This window comes from Cetorhinus maximus, chromosome 22 (genome assembly GCF_964194155.1).
Source record: "Cetorhinus maximus chromosome 22, sCetMax3.hap1.1, whole genome shotgun sequence".
Taxonomy (NCBI): domain Eukaryota; kingdom Metazoa; phylum Chordata; class Chondrichthyes; order Lamniformes; family Cetorhinidae; genus Cetorhinus; species Cetorhinus maximus.
Window position 1 is genome coordinate 51910720 of NC_135900.1, and position 16372 is coordinate 51927091.

Consider the following 16372-nt stretch of genomic DNA (forward strand, 5'->3'; position numbering starts at 1 on the left):
ACTTGGTTATTTTCAGTCCTGACCTGCATGCATAACAGATTGTTCCATATGCACATGCATGGCTAAGACCTATTTTTTTCGTTCTTGCCTTTTAAAAAACGTAGTCTTAATATTTTTGGAGTTTCTTCATTACGTTATTCTCCATGCCGTCCAATATGTTTGTGAATTCACAACTGTCCATTCAACAATCATACAGAATTCCACAGAATTTACATCACAACAGGCCATTTGGCCCAACTAGTCTATGCTTATATCTATACTCCACATGAGCCTCCTCCCACCCCTCTTCATTTCACCCTTTTGGAATTAGCTGGTAATAAACAGACCTACTGGTGAGACGCTGAGCTATATGGACTGACGAGATCTCAGGGTCCATTGTCGATTTATGCTGACCTTAGCCAGAGCTGCAGTTGGGAACCTCAAATGGCCTCAGGACCCAGATTGAAGGAGGTTTTCCATCAGGGTTTTCCCTCATAATCACCATCCAGTGATTTAGGGTGGAATTTTCCCAGATTTGCACTAAGTGCGGTAGCAGGTGAGTAAAACAACACCTCATTATTTATGCACTTCCAGGAAACATGCCGATTCCATGGCAAGTGGGCTCCTCATTTATCCGCCTGCCATCACCCTGCTGTTGCATCATGCCAGGTGCCATGTTTAAAGGCCAGCCACAAGCACAGAGCTCATTTCTTGCAGCTCACCACTGCGGCCCAGAAGACATGGCCCTCAAAGGCAAGAAGACTGCAGCCCCCCCCGGTTTAATGATGGGTCCCTTGAGTGACTGCTGGATGCCATGGAGGCCCACCAGGATGTCATGTACCCCCGCTTTGGCTGCAAGATGAGCAGCAATGTGACCAATTTGGCTTGGGAGGTGATGGCAGCGGTGATCAGCGCCAATGCCTTTCAGAAGAGGACAGTCACCCAGTGCCGCAAGAGGATGAATGATCTCCGTTCCGCCAGGGTAAGTCACTTTTTTCATCTCTTTCAACTCGCACACTCACAAACCCATCACATCCACAGGGCCCTCACTCAAGGCCAGTTCAAGGGACATCACCATTCAGTCTTTCACACACACCGTCATTGTCCTCATCCCGTCCATGGGACCACTCACCACCCACACAGGCCAGGCACGTTAATCATCTGGGCTGGCAGGGGTCCTGCTTACACTTTCTCCATCTCTATCCATGCAGGACAAACTGGCGCGCACGAGAGAGAGAGGTCACAGGCCGGTGGTGGAATGCCCGAAATCAAGGTCCCCACAGACTTTAAAAACAGAGCCATCCAGCTGGCCGGCGATGACCAGGACCGTTCCTGTGCTGATGGTGAGGTCGGCGATGCTCTACCAAGTGAGGATCCAGCAGTGCAACATCCATCAGATAACCATGCCGTGAGTGCCGTGTCCTCTTTCACAGGCCACTGCCATGCACTAATTATCTCCCCTTGCTTCCACAGGCACACCTGCCAAACAGCCGGAGTCCATGACCCAGGGCCTCCAATCAAGCCCCGAAGAAACCTTTGAAGAGGAATCTGGAGGCACCCTCCCTAAAGTCCCATCACAGCGCTCACCCATACCCTCCACCAGCACAGAGACACGCACCTCGGTGGGACCTGGCTTTAGAGTAGCCTTGGGATCACAATCTGGTGAGCACATCGCACTGTCTGATCCACAGCAGGCAGTGGCAGGGACTTCCCAGGTGTCTGGCACTCGAAAGACTGCTGAAGGCCAGGATGTTGCTGAGTCCAAGTCAGATGATGAACCTCTGGACTCGGTCATGTCACAGTTGCTGGAGCTGCAAAGGCAAGCTCAGGAACATCAGGAAGGGGTGTCCACTGCACTCCTCGGATTGCAAGGCACAATGGAGGAGTCCGTCCACCTTCGGTCTGAGGTGATAGCGCCGGCATGCCAACGCACTGAGGTCAACACTGGCAGGATGACGGCCACCGTGAAGACCTTAGTCCAGGACTTCACTTCTTCACTGCTGCGTGGGCTCAACAACATCGCTGATGCCATGGTTGGCCTCCAACAGTGTATACGCGAGAGAGATACCGGGCAGCTCGATCTCACTCCAGCTACCCCTGCTCCTCAAGCAGTCAGCCTGGGACCCCCGGGCACACATAGGGAGGAGGACCCACAGGCGCACACTCCAGGCCCATCCATCCAGGTGACTCAGAGAGTGTCTGGCCCATCCGACTCCCCTCTTCCTGTGACCTCAGCAGCTCTAACTCCACAGGCCGAGGAGGGTGCCACTGCCACACAGCAGGACCCTGAAAACAGGCCGGGGCCCTCCAAGTCTCGGACCTCCAGGATGCCCGCCAAAGTCATCACAGACAGGGCGTCACAGTCAGCAGGCTACCTCCACCTCTGCTGTGGATCTCCAGCAGGGTTAGGACAGTTAAGGAAAATCAGTTGCACAGCCCCGGTGTTAATCACTTGTACATACTGTTCACTATTGTCAAAAAGCTCCCAAGAATGTCTCCCTGCCTATTGCTCCTTGTTCTGATGAGCAGTGCTCTTGTCACTCAGATGTGAAACCTTTCGAGTTCCTGTTCGACTTACCCTGGCGGAACGGAGATCATTCATCCTCTTGCGGCACTGGGTGACTATCCTCTTATGAAGGGCATTGGCGCTGATCACCGCTGCCACCGCCTCCCAAGATAACAAGATAAAGGCAGGTGTCTCAGTCCAGGGCCTCTTCCCTGTGCTCTGTGCGGCCTTCAGACCAAAGTAATGGTCTGGCCTCACACTCCCTGGAGATATTACTGATGCCTGCTCCTCAGCAGAGCTGGTGGTCATTGCTGCCAGAATGTAGTGGGCAGGCGCCACAGAGTTCTCTCATACTCTGTGTGCTCTCAGCACCTTTAAGATGGGGCTGGCCCCCATCTCTTCAGCATCTGTGACCAGTGATGCTGTGCACCAGCTCTTGAAGGGTTCAGATGCTGAAGGTGAACAAAGCATCAGATGCTTCTAAAGTTTCGTAGCTGCATCTCTATGATATGACCCAGTCAAGGAGTGCAAGCAAGCTGCCCTTGGCCAGACAAGAGTCATTCTGTGTGAAGATTTATGCAGTGTCCTCAATGTATGTAATCGTCATCATCCTCCTGCAATCGAGCGACTATTAGGGCCTCCACTGCCTCTCCATGACAGGAGCATTCTCACAGAGGGTATTCGTGCTGCCATAAACCAGACTGAAGTCAAACGTTTATAAATACAATGTTGAGGAGCTATAGGGTCACCTCACTGCACGTCGTCATCATGCTCCACAAATCTAACAGCTATGAGGGGTCTCAAGCGCACCTGTCTCGTCTAGCCAGTGCGAGGGCCTCATCCCCGTCATCGTCACCTCCGAGGACCCCTTCAGCCTCATCCCATCAGCATCCTCCTCATTGGAGGAGACATGCAGCTTCTCCATCTCTTCCTCAGCCAGCTCCTTACCCCATTGCAGTGCCAGGTTTTAAAGGGCACAACAGACAACAATGTGTGACACCCTCTGTGGACTGTATTGCAGGGCTCCACCAGACCGGTCCAGGCACCAGAACCTCATCTTCAGCTCCACCAAGATGGTCTACTCCGCCAAGGTGTGAGCTGCAACATGAGCTTCATTATACCGTCGCTCTGCTGCAGTCTGAGGCCGCCACACGGGTGTCATCAGCCACGGCCTCTGGGGTAGCCCTTGTCCCCAAGGAGCCAATCCTGCAGCCTCTATGGACCCTGGAAGACTGCACGGATCTGCGAGTGACTCAGGATGTAGGTGTCGTGTACACTCCCTGGAAACCGTGCACATACCTGCAGGATGTGTTTCTGGTGGTCACACCAGCTGCACATTCAGCGAATGGAATCCCTTGCGGTTGATGTAGTTCACCATGTGTTGCAAAGGAGATCTGAGCATCACATGAGTGCAGTCAATTGCACCCTGCACTTGTGGGAAACCTGAGATCTGGGTGGATCCAATGGTTCTTGCATCTTGGCTCTCCTGATCCCGGGCGAAATGCACAAAGTTCTGTGCCCTCACAAAGATGGCACCTGTGTCCTCATGGATACGTTTGTGGGTGGTGGCTTTTGAAATCCCACAGAGGTCACCTGTGGAACCCTGAAAAGAGCCACTAGCATAGAAATTGAGCACCACAGTCACTTTCACAGCCACTGGCAGTGGATGCCCTTCATACCCCCGTGGCACCAAATCCTGCAGTAGTTGGCAGATGTGAGCGACCAGTTCCCTAGACGTGCGCAATATTCGGTGATGCTGGTTCTCAGTCATCTGCAGAAATGAAAGGCAGGGTCCATAGACCCTCGGCCTAGGCGCCAACCAGCGATGGCTCGCTGTGGCTCTTGGGCAGCGTGTGAGGGAGCCCCAGCCGCCCCTTCTTCCTGAGTGTGCTGCTTCTGCCTCTGCGCAGCCAGGAGCTTCAGTCGCTCTCTCCTCCGTTTTCTTTGCGCTCTCTAGGCCATCAGACATACAGTTAGCTCACCAGGCTCCATGGTCCTGATGTACTCATCCTGCAGGATGAAAGAGGGAGACACATGGGTTTAGCATGGGTGTACTAAGAACCTGTCCTTGTTAAGTCTGAAGGCCTCTTAACGCTTCCCAGAGACTGCTGGCCACCACTTGGATGGCCAGAGATTAGTGCGCGGGGTGAGGGTGCGGGGAGCGGCAGAGCTCTGGAGAACCTCGTGGCACTTTGATGCCTCTGCGTTGCTTGAGTGGGCAGATAAGCTAGGAGCCCGACCCCAACTTGTTCTCTCACTGAACAATTTCTCCTTAAACTCATCTCACTTCCTCCAAATAAAAGGTGTGGCTATGGGTGCCCACATGGGCCCCAGTTATGCTTGTCCCTTTATGGGGTACGTGGAACATTCCTTGTTCCAGTCCTACTCAGGCCCCCTCCCACAACTCTTTCTCCGGTACATCGATGACTGCTTTGGTGCTGCTTCATGCTCTCGTCTGGATCTGGAAAATTTTTATTAATTTTGCTTCCAGTTTCCACCCCTCTATCATTTTCACGTGGTCCATCACTGACACTTCCCTTCCCTTCCTTGACCTCTCTGTCTCAATTTCTGGTGATAGACTGTCCACCAATATTCATTACAAGCCTACTGACTCCCACAGCTACCTCGACTACAGCTCCTCACACCCCACTTCCTGTAAGGACTATATCCCATTCTCTCAGTTCCTTTGCCTCCGACGCATCTGTTCTGATGATGCCACTTTCCAAAACAGTTCCCCTGACATGTCTTTCTTCTTCCTTAACCGAGGTTTTCCACCCACGGTGGTTGACAGGGCCCTCAACCATGTCCGGCCCATCTCCCGCGCATCCGCCCTCACACCTTCTTCTCCCTCCCAGAAACATGATAGGGTCCCCCTTGTCCTCACTTATCACCCCACCAGCCTCCGCGTTCAAAGGATCATCCTCCGACATTTCCGTCAACTCCAGCACGATGCCACCACTAAACACATCTTGCCTTCACCCCACCGGCGGCTTTCCGCAGGGATCGTTTCCTCCGGGACACCCTGGTCCACTCCTCCATCACCCCCTACACCTCAACCCCCTCCCATGGCACCTTCCTATGCACCGCATAAGGCGCAACACCTGCCCCTTTACTTACCCCCTCCTCACCGTCCAAGGCCCAAACACTCCTTTCAAGTGAAGCAGTGCTTCAGTGCACTTCCCTCAATTTAGTCTACTGCATTCACTGCTCCCAACGCGGTCTCCTCTACATTGGAGAGACCAAACGCAGACTGGGTGATCGCTTTGCGGAACACCTTCGGTCTGTCCGCAAGCATGACCCATTTGCTTGCCATTTCAACACACCACCCTGCTCTCGTGCCCACATGTCCATCCTTGGTCTGCTGCAATGTTCCAGTGAAGCTCAACGCAAACTGGAGGAACAACACCTCATCTTCCGACTAGGCACTTTACAGCCTTCCGGACTTAATATTGAGTTCAACAATTTCAGATCATGAACTCTCTCCTCCATCCCCACCCCCTTTCTGATCCCCCTTTTTCCAATAATTTATAATTTTTTAAAAAATATATTTGTCTTTTCCCACCTATTTTTAAATTTATTTCGATCTATTGTTTTATCTCCACCTTTTAGCCCATTTCGATCTCTTCCCCCCACCCCACCCCCACTAGGGCCATCTGCCACTAGCTTGTCCTGCTTGCTATCCTTAATGTCCCCATTAGCACATTCCTTAGATAATATCACCACCGTCAATACCCCTTTGTCCTTTTGTCTATGACATCTTTGGCAATCTCTTCTTTGCCTCCACCTATCACTGGCCCCCTATCCAGCTCTACCTGTCCCACTCCCCTCTACCAGCTTATATTTCACCTCATTTCTCTATTTCCTTAGTTCTGATGAAGAGTTATACGGACTCAAAACATTAACTGTGTTCCTCTCCGCAGATGCTGTCAGACCTGCTGAGTTTTTCCAGGTGTTTTTGTTTTTGTTTCAGATTTCCAGCATCCACAGTATTTTGCTTTTAACCCAATCATATCAATGTGGCTGTGCCTGAACTGTCTCAGATGCAGAGGAATGGTCATTTTCTACAGGTTTCCCGAATGTGTGGCCACTTCCCTTGCCCACCTTACGCTCCCGCCCCAAATGCTTGTGTGTTATATTCAGCGGTGAGGCTGCCCTTGCCCCACTTCCCCTGCCACCAGTCACCTCAACAGCAAGGCTGCACTTGCCCCCCGCTCCCGCAAGGCAGGGCGGCACTTAACCCCGACTCCCCAGCGCCCCTAAAGACTGCAAAGCAATAGGTGATCCTGATGAGTTCTGCAGAACATTGCTGTGCACTCACCTCCGGTGCACCCAAAGTGCAGGCCGCCAAGTACACGTCGCGTCTGTGCTGTTGTGAAACACATTGGCACGGACGAACCAGCGGGGGTACAAGAGCCTGGCAGGATGGTCTGATAGTGATATGCTGATGTGTTACAATGAGGTTCCCGACAACCGATGGCAGGAAACCTGGCCCGCAGACAATCGTGACCTGCTTTCCCACCATCTTGAAACCGATTGCATCATATTGTTCACTTACGCCATCTATCACGCCCACCACAAGGGCACGGAAAATTCCACCCTTAGACTGGAAGATGCCCATTTGTGGATGAAATCAGGCTCATGATGCTTCTTTGTTAAATAACCATCTAACAATGACTGTTTCGGCTTACACATGAAGAATTGCCACTTGAATAAGATACTGGGGTGGGATGGGGCAGGAGGAGGTGGGAAAAGGGGTTGCGCCATAACTATAGAACTGCATCCTAACAAACAAAAAGGATGGGGAAAATAACTGAAAGTAAAACAAGCATGTTTTACAACAAGGTTTTGCCAAAGTACTACACCTCCTGAGGTGCCTGTCGAGATTAAGTGCTCCAAATCCAGGAACGTGGAGATTAAACTCGTGGCCTTTTCACTCAGTGTGGAGTCAAGGCCAGCATTTGAGCACTTAGACTGTTCTTCTGATCTTAAATTGAATCTTCTGATTTAAATTCTACTTCTACTTCGGCAAAACCTTGTACCTCAGGTGGATATAAAGGGTACTATTTGAAACAGGAAAGGGAGTTATCCTGGTTTGGTGGCCCCATTCTTGCCTTGATCAAAATTGTCCTGGGCTGCATTTGCTGGTTGTGGGATCTTGCTGTGCTCTAATTGACTGCTGTGTCTGTTAACTATATTGATGACAATTGTTTCTTCTGCTTTCGGTCCATGCCCAACTAAAGCTAAGCCAACTACATGCGTGCTTGATTTCCTTTCAGTTATTTTGGTTATATTGTTATCTGTGAACTATATTTTAGCTTTGTTATTTTTTCTTTTCTCTTTTTTTCTTTACTTTTTTTCCTGCCCACTTTTTGTTTTAATTTTTCTTTTTCTCTCATATTTATATGTAAGTCTATATTTCTGGTACGTAACATTGGTCATCTCACGTTACATGACATGTATAGCTAAATGCCAGACACCCACCTTAAAACCCTGTTGCATCTTTTATATGTATCCGAAGCCTTAGAAAAAAGTGAGGTTAAAGGCACCAAAATAAAGGAGCATTTAAAAATTAAGGTCGTTGATTTAAAGATTTCATGGGAAACAAGACAAAATCTAGTATTTGTGAACTAGTACCAGAGAAAAAAACAATAGCTGCATGATAATAGTAAACATCCAACCATTCTCCAGAGAATGAACCTTACCAAATCTAGTAATCAACACGCAATTCTTAGTCCCACGCTATATGGTTGGCTAGCAATGGCCTCTAATGTGGCCTGGCAAACCACTCAGTTGTACAAAGAATTACTATTCAAGAAGGTCTACCAACACCACCTCAGGGCAAGTAAGCATGGTTATAAATGTGGCTTTGTGGCCATTCACACAACATGCTTGGATTTATTTTCCTTTTTTCACTACTGTGCATTGATAGAAAATTGCAGAGGATCAAAAGACCTGAGATGATATTTTGGGGATCATTGAAATCACTGGAATTTGTGTGCTTTTTTTGTATAAAACATCAAAATAAAGTATGAATTCCAAATTTTCAACACTCAAAAGTCCATTTAGGTTACTTTTTATTCAATGCATTGTTCATCAATCTCTGCTCCCCATCCCAACTACCTAAAAACAGGGAAGTGGAAAATTAGGAAAAGGCACTTATGCTGTTTCAAAGCAAGTGTTGACACGCCAAATCAAAATTGTCCTTTTTCCATTAGACAGGCAATCATGTCAATTTTATCAGCAGATTTCTGGCCAGTCTGGTGGGTTTTGATTGTTTTTAATGCCTGACTTGCATATCAAACAGCTTGGCTGCAAGAACAATCCTGCATGTCTGACTAGCATTTGCAAGGTTTTTAACATTTCAAAGGCATGAAGGCATTGCTTATGCAATTAACTTGGGAGCACTTTTAATTTACTAACCCAGATGGTCCCCATACAAGTGCTGAAGTCCCTAGACACAATGTGTGCATTATCTTTCTTCTTACAAAAAAACTCTTTTTAAGAACACTGCTAACTGAAGTCACTTTTTAAAAATTTATGATACCTTGCCCATCTACAGTTTCAAATAAATAAAAATTCAGAAATTTATTTGTTTTAAGCAAGAGGGATATGTGCTTCTAAGAGCAACACTAAGTACTGCTGCAGAAATAGTTGGTTATTAGAGGAAAGGTGCTGATTAGTTTTTCTTAAATCTTGCATATGTTTTAACCCTCTTTCTAAACAATGGCTAGCAAAGGTAAAAAGGTGTGTCTTCATGTTTAAAGTAGAGATATATTTATTTATCTCCTTGCGAATAAGAATAACTCAGCTTATTTACTATGAAGCAATTCATAACATTTATTATACTTCCACTAAGGAAACCTCAGCCCTCTTTCCAAATCCTTCCAATGAGGCTCTCAGCCTTCAGCCACTACACCCAGCAGCCTCTTTGCAACATTGGTGAGAATTTTACGCCAGCGGGATTTTCCAGTCCCACTGAAGTTAATGGAGTTTAGAATGGCTCGCCGCATTTTACGGCCCCGTCCCCGACCCCATCATGACGAGGCCGTAAAATTCCGGCCATTGTAATCTATGTTTTAAGCACATTAGCATCTGGGAATTTTGGGTAAACAATTGAGCAGAAGTCACTGAAGGGCCTTTAAACTTCACACTAAGTAAATCTTGTGCCAGTCATCCATACATCAAAAGAAAGGAAAGTGAGGAAACGTGCTGACGCGTCATGATAAACGCATAGTTTGTATATTTGGCAGTTTTACCAGTGAACATACCCAATGGGCAACCAAGATGTGCATATTTGGCTAATAGACAAACCCTTGCTCATCAAGCTCATAAATTTTATTTTGTTTGAATGAGTGGTGATAGACTTCTGGGTAGTCTTTAGATACTTGTTATGGAGCAATAGAAGGCACATTTAATGAGCAATATGTAACCTGGTAACGAGGAAAGTGTGTCAGAGACATTGTGACTTGTTGTAGCACCTGCCACATACAGATGCCTTGTAAATGGTAAACTGATGTCATGAAGCTGAATTTATGTCTATGAAGTCTACAAATCACTGGAGGATATGGCAGAGCCTGAGTATGGGGAATCAATGGTAATATTAGATTGCTTTCAAGTTCAAGCCACATTGCAATGTATAAGATAAATAGTCAAATGTGGAAGAATTTGTATGAAGCTGACGCATCATAGATTTGCTCAATTTTCCTTTGTGGACTCTTATAAGTTGAAGTGACTTCATCTGCTTCTCTTTTATTATACTGCTGTTATGTTTGATGTCAAGTTCCCACACAGAAAATATACAAGCTTAGAGAGTAAGAAAAGATTGGGGTTAGTGCAATCCACATCTGCTGAATGTTGCTTTTAAATTAAAAACATATCCGCAGCTGGAATTTTGCTATCAATATTTCTATCTTCATTTTGCAATGAATTCTGAATGTTTGTGCTCACTATGTTATGGTTTCTACTTAAGATATTATGATGGCTGCAGAACAGGTGCATACTTTATATGCAGCCTTATTTTGTGGCCGCCACTGAAGTTTCTGCCCTTATGAACTCCTTTTTGCTTTTTCTTCCTCCTCATTTTTTTATGAATGGTAGCTTTTCACCACCATGGGAACATTGCACGGGAAACACTGCCAATGGGAAACTATCAACTCCCTCTTAAGAACGCATTTGATGCAGGTACAACTTATCAATCATGGATGTTATTTCCTTCCTAAGCATTGTAACACATTTTCTATAACATTATATCTTTTCCTAATTGTTTTATAATTCACAACACCATTTCTTGTCATCTGATTTCTATCTGTACATGATATACAAAAGTGTTCCATTTTAAAAAAAACTTGAGACATGCCTGAGTGAGTGAGCTGGATGGGATCAGCAGCTCCAAGTGCCAGTAGTTGATTTAATACATTTAATCATCACTGAAGGGGGTCTGCTGATTTATGCAAGGTGCTGTTCTGTTAGTCCTCAGAAAGAAAGCAGGAACAAGAGCTGCAGGGAGAGCACTGAACTGGAATAATATCCTCCATCTAGTCAACATCACAGTTGATAGAAATATTGTTTAAATCTTATTTGAAATAGTGGGTAACAGCTGGAAAGTGCATTCATTTCTACATGTTTTTGCCTTTTTTCTCTTCTTGGCTCAAGTCTGTTGTTCTCTGACTCATGTTGCCACAAGTGTCCTCTTCAGGGAGTTCAGTTGCCTTGTTGGTGACTGAAGAGTAATACTTGAGGCCTAACATGTAGATGATTCTGGCAAGACATCATCAGTGTATTTGTGTGAAAAATAAACAAATGCACTGTTCCCAGCCAAACTACAACATTATGCATGAGCTGAGGATACTCTGAAAACCAAAATATTCCAATTAATCTGCTGCCATATTCCACTGACCGTGTTCATATTAAATATAGTTGCTGGTAAACTGTAACCAAATGGGATCCTAGTACTTAAGATGAACTTGAGCAGATGACTCTGTCTACTCACCCTACCCTTCTCCAAATTCCCTTTTTTCTCCAAAGTCCTTGAACATGTTGTTGTCCTCCAAATCCCTTCCCAGAACTCCATGTATTAATCACTACATAGACTTCCACCGCTGCCACAGTACCAAAACAACTCTTATTAAAGTCACAAATGAGATGCTATGTGACTCTTAAAAAGGTAAGCCAACCCTCCTTATCCATCTCAACCTGTGTGCAGCCTTTGACACAGTTGACCACACCATCCTCCACCCTCCACTGTTGTCCAGCTGGGTAGGGCTACACTTGCCTGGTTCCATTCTCATCTATTTAATCATAGACAAAATTTATTTGCTACAGTATCCCTTCCCACTCTTCTGGTGTCACTAAAGATCTATCCTTGGCCCCCTCCTACTTCTCATCTACATGCCGCCCCAACATCATCCAAAATACAGCATTGGTTTCTACTTATACACTGTCAACACCCAGCTCTGCTTTACTACGATCTCTCTCGATTCCTCCACTGCCTTTGTTACCTCTAGACCTAAATATTCCAATACGTTACTGACTGCCCTCCCACATTCTACCTTCTGCTAACTTGAGATCATTCAAAACTCTGCTGCCTGTATATTAACTCGCACCAAGTCCTGTTCACCTTTCATCCCTGTGCTCACTAAACTACTTAGGCTCCTGGCTAAGCCTCAATTTTAAAATTCTTGTTTTTAATGTTAATCATCCTTATTTTCAAATTTCTCCATTGCCTCAGCCATCCCTCTCTATATAATCTCCTCAAGCCCAATATCCCTCCAAGATCTGCATTCCTCTACTTCTGGCCTCTTGAGCATTCCCAATTTTAATTGTCCCAGTATTAGTGACCATACTTTCAGCTGCCAAAGACCTAAGCACTGAAATTCCCTTCCTTAACCTTTCAAATAAGAAATAGGAAATAAGAGTAGGAGTAGGCCATTCAACCCCTCGAGCCTGCTTCACCATTTAATAAAATTATGGCTGATCTGACTGTGGCTTTAAAGCCACTGTTCTACATGCCCATGTCAATCAAAATCTGTCTAATTCAGCCTTGAATATATTCAATGACCACTGCTCACTGGGGATGAGAATTCCAATACCTAATGACCCTCTGAGAGAAGAAATTCCTCCTCATCTCCATCTTAAATGGGAGACCCTTTATTTTGAAACTGTGTCCCCAAGTTCTAGATTCCCCCATGAAGGGAAAACACCCTCTTAGCATCCACCCTATCAAGCCCCCTCAGAATTTTATACATTTCAATAAGCTCACCTCTTATTCTTCTAAATGCCAATAGTATAGGCCCAACCTGCTCAACCTTTCCTCACGAGGCAACCTTTCCTCATAAGATACAGCCTAATGAACTTTCTCTGAACTGCTTCCAATGCAAGTAAGGTAACCAAAACTGTACTCAGTACCCTAGGTGTAGTCTCACTAATGCCCTGTACAATTGTAGCAAGACTTCCCTACACTTATACTCTACCCCCCTTGCAATAAAGACCAACTTTCCATTTGCTTTCTGTTATGGCCAATGTAGTTGGTAAAGCGGAGTTATTTAAAAACCCCAGAGGGAAACTTTAAACAACTGTCATAACCTATAATTTTAAGTGTTATGTTTGAGATGCGACTCTAAATTCAGGAATCAGACCACCAGTTCTTGAGGTTTTACATTAAACTAAATGAAACATTTTATTAATTTACACAGGTTAAAGTATATATACACATGGCTACAAATGACTACTATCATAACTTATAACAAATTCCCAAACCAATCTCCATTAAGGCAACAGCACTCCATAGACTTAACCAGATACCAGGCAAAGCTTTTTCACCTTATGAATTCAAAATGAAGCTCTTTCACTTGGTTGCTGTGGAGTCAGTTGGAGGCTTGCAGCTGCCTGTTGATCTCATATTGCCTCTGCCTCTGCACACCCGAAAACTGCTGCAGTTATACCCATCACCACTGATTGAATTCAAATTTTCATTTCATTTTCACCAGCCTGTTTGAACTTCACTTTTTAACAATGAAACCCCTTTCATTGTACCAATTTTATTAGTAATATAAACATATTGCTTGGTAGCTGCTAGAAAGGCATCAATTTTCACCCCACTTCTTGAATGCTCTATTCAAAAAATGTAAACGCACGCTATCTCCCTTACATAGCAAAATGAGTACCCATCAAAGCACCTAGACTAGCTGGCTTTAATCTAATTAAGACACACCCGCAGACTAAACCTCTATTTTAAATGAAAAATATTTTCCAAAATATTATATACATTAATAACGTAATGACACCTTCCCATTACTTGCTATACCAACATGCTGACCTTTTGTGATTTATGTATAAGGACACCCAGCTAGTGTTACAACGCGGCAGATGATGTATGCCAGGTGGATCAAATACACGAGGGAAACTTGATCGTGCTATCACAACGGTTTTGCAATTTATATTTATTTTGAAATGTGTGTACTGAATTCAGAAGGAATAAGTCCATCAAGACTTTAGAGATTTTTTTTAAAAACTAAAATTAAAATATTTATTAACAAAAGAAAAGATTTCAAGCACATACATAGGTCTGCAAATTACTACTATAATAACTCCTAAAATCCCTAATTAACCTGGCTCCCAGTTACACCCCCTTTAAGGCACCGGTCCAAAAATAGATTTTAGATATTAAACAGATCCACCAAATTAACACACAACCTTGGACAGTGGAATTCAAAATGGTTTTCCCCAGTTTTGGTTTCTGTAGACAGCAGGTTTATGCACAAATGCTGGAGGCTTATCACACTTCTGTTAGATCTTACAATGTCTTCTCCTGTTCTCCTGACCCATAGCCTCATTCCCCTTTATACACGTTTCACCCTTTTTAATATGTAAATTCCATTGTTTTCAAATGTCTTTGGAACTTTACCTTTCTTATAACATAAATATTTTCATGTTGCCAATATTCTCATTAACCTCTTTGAAATTCAAACCAGAATTCTTCATCTTTCTAAAAATGCAAATTTCCTTCACACCTTACATGCTCAGACCCCAACCATGTTTACCTACTTAACATTTTAAACACACTTATACACCGTACTTCTTTTGATAACTTCGACTTGCAGTCTGCCTGGCTACAAAATGTAATTAAATCTCACACACACAGAAAAACACAAACCCCATAAACCTACTTTACAATATACCAGAAAAATATTATGAAAATTGTTATAACTTCATGATACTATACTGCAGTGTTCTGTAGTCTTTCTCCATTTAATTCTATTTTTCTATTCTTCCTTCTAAAGTGGACAACCTCAGGTTTTCCCACATTATACTCCATCTGCCAAAGTTTTGCCCAGTCACTTAATCTATCTAAACCTATTTGCGCACTCTCTGTATCCTCCTCACAGCTTGCTTTCCTACCTATCTTCATATCATCAGCAAATTGGCTACAATACAATTGGCCCTATTGGGTTTCCTTCTATCCTTCAACATAAACTCACCAATCACTGAGGTAGGACTGACAAACTATGTCATGAGTTCTTTTATTTGAAGATTACAGTAGTATATACATGGGCAGAATCTTCGGGTCAGTGAGCAGGGGCGCATCATTCTGATCCTCAGTTCGGCGGGCACGCAGCGGAGTTGGCTACGTGCCCGCCGAACTGTCAAAAGCATATTAAGGCTATTTAAAAACTAATTAAAGCAATTAATTGAGCTGCCTGTCCAACCTTAAGGTTGACGGGCAGGCGAAGAGCCCAGGCAGCCTAAGCATTTTTCATGAAACCTCATCCACGGGTAGGATGAGGTTTCATGAAGGATTTATAAATTAAATAAATTTTTTTATTAAAGTTCATTGACATGCCCCAGCTCATGTGACACATCACTCTGTAAGAGTGCATGGGAAAATTCTTCCCCATGTTTCTGGAGATCTCTTACTAACACGTCTTGCTTGGTCAACTAACACGGTCCAACCCTACATTACGATTCCGATGACATCATGCCCTGTCTAATGATGTTTCCAGCTTATGAAGATACCCACTTAATGGCATACTACAACAAGTCCCTTCATCAAAGCCATTGATATAGATCATAAATAGTTAAGGCCCCAGCATTGATTTTTGTGGCGCTCCACTAATTACAGTTTGCCATCCTGAAAATGATCCATTTATCCTGACTCCCTGTTCCCTATTAGTTATCCAACACTTTCTCCTAATTAAATACTACCCCAATATCATAAGCTCTTATCTTTATAGGTACCTTCTATATGGTATCTTTAAGTTAATGGAGAGGTTGAGGCACCAGAACAGTGTAGCAATGTGGGTAAAGACAAGCAAAGTGGAACAGGAAGGGACAGAGTTTAATAAAAATTGTACGTTGGTGAATGAAGTCATTGCAGGGAATAGAAACAAAAAAATTGAAATTAAATCTTCTTTATCTGAATGTTTGATGTATCTACAATAAGATAGATGAACTTATGGCACAAATAGAGGTAAATGATTTAGATCTAATTGCCTTTACAGAGACATGTTACAAAGTGATCAAATTTGGGAAATAAATATTCCAGGGTACACAATATTTTGGAAAGACAGACAGAATGGCAAAGGAGGAGGGGTAGCCCTGATAGTAAAGGATGACATAAGGACATTAATGAGAAAGGACCTGGCTTCAGAAGATCATGTAGTAGAATCAGTATGGGTAGAAATTAGGAATAGCAAGAGTCAGAAAGCACTGGTGGGAGTAGTTTATAGGCCTTCTAACAGTAGTTATACCATTGGGAAGAGCATTAAACAAGAAATTGCTGGAATAAAAGCAAAAAACTGCGGATGCTGGAAATCCAAAACAAAAACAAAAATACCTGGGAAAACTCAGCAGGTCTGACAGCATCTGCAGAGAGGAACATAGTTAATGTTT